Consider the following 5203-nt stretch of genomic DNA (forward strand, 5'->3'; position numbering starts at 1 on the left):
ATACGGTCCTGAAAAATTAAAACAAATGAAAATAGGAAAATATAAGTGATATAACAAATTTGAAACGCTTCGCTGGCGCGAACTGCTTGCTAGCCTATTTTGTATTAAATGTTTTCACTTGCTCGTCCCCCTGAAAAAAGAAAAGGATTAGTATTGCCTAGAATACAATTGTGCCTGCCCCGACGGGCCCCGACCTGCAACCATGGCAACAATAACACACAATATATGTACCAAATGTTACTAAAAGAGACTAATTCATTTTTCTCGCTCGCTACACTCCCTCGCGAATAAAATGAATAGACATTACTTTGGAAACAATTGTGCCCACCCTTGACCTGCAACAATATCATTAAAAATGGAAGGTTTTTTTCGCCCTCTCGCCAAAAAGGAATAGAATCGCGTTAAACGCGATTGCATCCATCCTGACCTGCACCAAAAAAAAAAAGTTTATTTATCAATTTCTATTAAAAGAGAATTTATTTTTTCGCTTGCTCGCTATGCTCGCTCGCCAAAATGGATTTGACACCGCTAACGTGGTCGCCCTAACCTTCAACAACCAGTTAATAAGTATGTACCAAACGTTATTCAAAGAAGTTTTGGTGTGCTCGTGCTCGCCAAAACGGAATTAACATCACCTTAGACATGATTGTGTAAGCCCTGCCCTGCAACAAAAAAATCTGAAATTTATGAACCAATTATCATTACAAAAATTTTGCTCGTTCGCTACGCTCGCTCGCCAAAATAAAAATAACACCGCTTTTAATAATCACGTCCCTGACATGGAACAATGAACCCAAGTTTATATACCATATTTTCCCTATAAAAGAGAAGTGATTTTTTTTTTGCTCGCTCACTACGCTCGCTCGCCAAAATAGAAATAACACCGCTTTTAATAATCACGTCCCTGACATGGAACAATGAACCCAAGTTTTACGTACCATAATTTATTTTCCCTATAAAAGAAAAGTGATTTTTTTTTTCGCTCGCTACGCTCGCTAGCTCGTGGAATTATGTGCCCACCACTAACCTGCTACAATATCATTAAAAAGAGAAATGTAGGGGGTTGCCTGCCCGCCAAAATGGGATTGACATTGCCTTAAACACGATTGTGCCCGCCCCTACCGGCAACAATGAAACAAATTTTATATAGCAATTCATTGAGAGAAAGATGTATTTTCGCTCGCTAGCTAAAATTGGTATAAAATTACTCTAAACACAATATTGTTCCAGCGCCCTGCATGGGACAATTGAGTTTAAGTGGCAATTATTAAAAAAGAAGTGATTTTTTTTTTCTTGCTCGCTACACTCGTTTGCAAAAAAATGAAATTAACGTCGCTAACAAGTGAATGTTCCCACCCCCAACTTGCAACAATATCAGTTTATATACCAAACGTTACTTAAAGGTACTATGTCCCATTTGCAGGCCAAAAAAATGAAAAAGTTAAATTCCAACTGCATTTAAAAGATAATACTAATTTAGAACTTCCCTAAAAAAGGTGGGGCTTGAAAATGTCTTCAAGTGGGAAAATAACGACTATTAGTTGTCAAATCGACTTTAGGGCTATAGAGCCCAAAAGTAATAGTCTTGATTTTCAGACAATTGTACCGAATGGTCATACGTTTTATGCTGCGCAAAGATTCAATCAGTTTAATCTTGGCCATCACAAGAAGTGGGTTATTGATGTAGACAAATGCTCATGTACCCTTTACATTTCTTTTCATGTATGTTATTACCAAAGAAGAAAAAAAGCCAGTCAGTCACTCAATAGTGTCTGACAGTGAAGTCTAGCAAGTAAACGGTTTTCCTTGCATAATTTGAATATGAGGACACTGCTAACGTTTAAATTTCACAGATAGGACAACAGCATTTGAAGTTGGCTGCAAAAGGGACATAGTACCTTTAAAGATTTTTTTTTGCTCGCTCGCTCGCCAGAAGTGAAAATTAGCATCGCCTTTTTTTGTTTGTTTCGGTCGCTTGCCCCCCCCCCCCCCCCGACGGAGTACCCCAGGTACGCCACTGGAGGAGATCCCAGCTAGTCACTTATTTAACGGGCGCACACATGCTAATCCAACCGCATTGACGTGTGCATTCTACCGGGCAAGTATTAAGCACTTTGCCAAAAAGGGGCAATGCAGTTAAAAGGTCTTGGTTTAGGAAATAAACAAATGCTGTATTGGGACTCGTACCCGCGACCATTTAACTTTTAGTCAAGTGATTAAACCACTCCACGACGACATCAAAAATGTAACTCGACGAGAACGAGAGGTTCTATCGCTAAAGCCTGGTCAGTAAATAACGAACAACATGTTAATTTAGGCTTAGTGACAAGCTGAGAGACGGAGGATGGTAATATTTGATACATGGATTTAAACTTAAAATCTTCTAGTTTTTAATCAATAATTCTTTTTAAATACCAGGAAACATGTCATAATATTGAAGTGAAATCTACAATCTTTCTTACATCATTATACCAGGTAGTTGGAATGAATGGAGATACCGTCTCGAAAGAATTTCCCGCGGGAAATATATTCTGGATTAAATTGACTTAACAACATGAAATGTAACTCTCAATCCATCAAATCCATCAACAGCTGACCTTATCTAACCACAATTCCCCTCTAGTATTCCAAATATTACGAAAGATTACGCATCGCCGTCCTCTTCCCTAAGTTTTCTATTCACTCGGTTGTAAAGGTATGGAGGCATAGAGCTTGCAAGTCATGCGTGGCACCGCATCAATGACTTCATGTTCATTGAACATGACGTCATTTTTGTGGTGCCATTGTTCAGTGAAGATATATATAGCTATACAACAGAATCCACAAAATATCACCAACACAACTTTATATTGATAATCAAATCCTTTTCTCGTGCTTGGGTAACTCTACTGGAGACATAGCCATTTGAACCATCGAATCGACCAAGGAAAACGTGAACAAGAGCAAATTTTCCCATAATTTTCAAATTGTTGTAATAATTAGGAAGGTAGTGCAATGGTTTATCTCCCAAAATAAATAAATGTAATGGTTTCATATGTTTGCGCATGTGTTAAATGAGGGTTAGAAGTTGTCAATTCATAAGCATAAGCCGCCTTTCTCACTGGGCTGGGCTGTGGGTGGAAAGGGGGAACTTAGTGCTACCAGGGAGCTATGTGGTCTCGGAAGGGGGATTAATATGATTACGGTAGGGGGAGACGCGCGGTACCACGGATGATTCCTAAGTGGCCTCTTGGACGGGATTTCCATTCATTCCAACTCCCTGATTATATACCATTATTATATTTTAGAACAGCAAAGGCGTCCATAATTAACTTGGTGTTGGTGGAAACAAAACCCACACTAGTATTTGAAATCTATACAACTAAGAAAAGGGTGCATTTGGGGGTGTAGATTTGCACCCACCTACACGTACTTGGCAGAGGGTGCTGATCTGCTCCTTGTATGATGCAGTATCTTACAAGCGGTGTAAATTTGCACCTTTATGGGTGCGAGACGTTTGAGGGTGTGCAATACGCACCGGGCGTAGGTATGTATCAAGGCATAATGATAAATATATACTAATTTAAAGTTGAATATGTTCTAGAGGATGTGTACATATTCCGAGAGCAAGATTAAAAGTGTTCAAAAATAAAATTGATTTAAATTGTTAATAATATATTTTACAAAAAGGAATCAGCTCAATAGCATTTAAAACCAATTACGTTCAGTACATCTTCTATACAGTACATCATGTATACAGTACATAGTCTATACAGACTCTTGATAAACGGACTGCATCTTGTCTTTACCTAAACCAGCTGGATGCAATGTAGTGTAGATTAAACGTTTTGCCTTAGGGTAAGGAATATAATTTAGTAAGTGATTTCGATTAGGGTTAGAGTTGGGGTTAGGGTTAGGGTTAGGATTAGGGTTAAGATAATCATGCAAACCCATCTTTCATCAACCAGCCCATAGTTGTCTGTGACATTTAAGCATAAGCAGTGTCGTAGTACTCAAATCATGCAATGAAACCCGTCTACCTCCTAAACTTCAACTGTCATTTATCTACATTAAAACCAGTCTTGTTATGGCCAAAATTAACCTGATTGACCTTTCGTGCAGCGCAAATCGTACGACCATTTGGTAAAATAGTCTGAAAATAAGACTATTACTTTGATGATTCGAAAACTATTTTCCCACTAAAAAAAAACATTTTCAAGCCCTCGTTTTGAGGGAAATTCTAAATTAGTATTGCCTTTCGATTACTGTTCCAATTTAACCTTTTCATTTGTTGGGGCCTGTAAATGAAACATAATACCTTTAACCTCAACCTACCTCTCTTATTTCATGATTACTTTTTTTAATGATCAATTCATAATAATAATCAGCTTCAATGCAACCCATTTATTCCTCTTTTAAAGAAATGTAAAAAAAAAACAGAGTAAAACACCTTATCTAAAAAAATACATTTACTAATGATGAGCGAGAATTTTCCTATGCTTGTTTGAACCAGTGATGATACTCCTTCCCTAAATGTATATCTTGCCTGCCGTTGTAAGAACATCGGCTATTGATCTTCAACCAGTTATTTATTATCTCCGATCAATTTCTGAAGAAATAAATGTCTACAATTCAACAATATATCACCGAGTGGTAGCAAATTAGTTAACGAAAATCTCTGATAAAAAGACAATTATCGTACAACTTTACGTAACCGATCGACAAATGCCTTTCCACCGATTGGCAATTGATCGCCCACTATTAATTCTTGCAATGAGTGCAGCTTTGTTTGGTTGTCAGACGTCGGCAATAAGCTTAATGTGACACGGCTTAATTCACCTGAGTGTAGTTTGCAGGCACAGTCTCTAATGTGTCACTTTATTATAATTAATTAAGCCTTAAACAAAGCCTACTTCCGTCTGTCTGTAGCTGTACTAGCTTAACGACAGATCAGTATGTTATTTGCATAATTCTCACAGCTCAGATACAGTTACTCACAGCGACTTAAAAGGGTTTGTGCTTGTAAACTAACTATGGTGTGCCTAAGTTTTGAGTATTCGTCTCATCCTCGGATCTGATTTATGTGAAGGCGAGGTACAGGTCAAACTAGCGGATGGTAGTTGGGCTCGACTGTATGATTTGAATAATTGGTTTAACCTATAGTATTTATCAACATAATTTCAACTCTGGTTAGATCAAATATTGGTGAGAAATTTTTGACCGT

The sequence above is a fragment of the Strongylocentrotus purpuratus genome, unplaced genomic scaffold (assembly GCF_000002235.5).
Source record: "Strongylocentrotus purpuratus isolate Spur 01 unplaced genomic scaffold, Spur_5.0 spur5_scaffold_17, whole genome shotgun sequence".
NCBI lineage: Eukaryota > Metazoa > Echinodermata > Echinoidea > Camarodonta > Strongylocentrotidae > Strongylocentrotus > Strongylocentrotus purpuratus.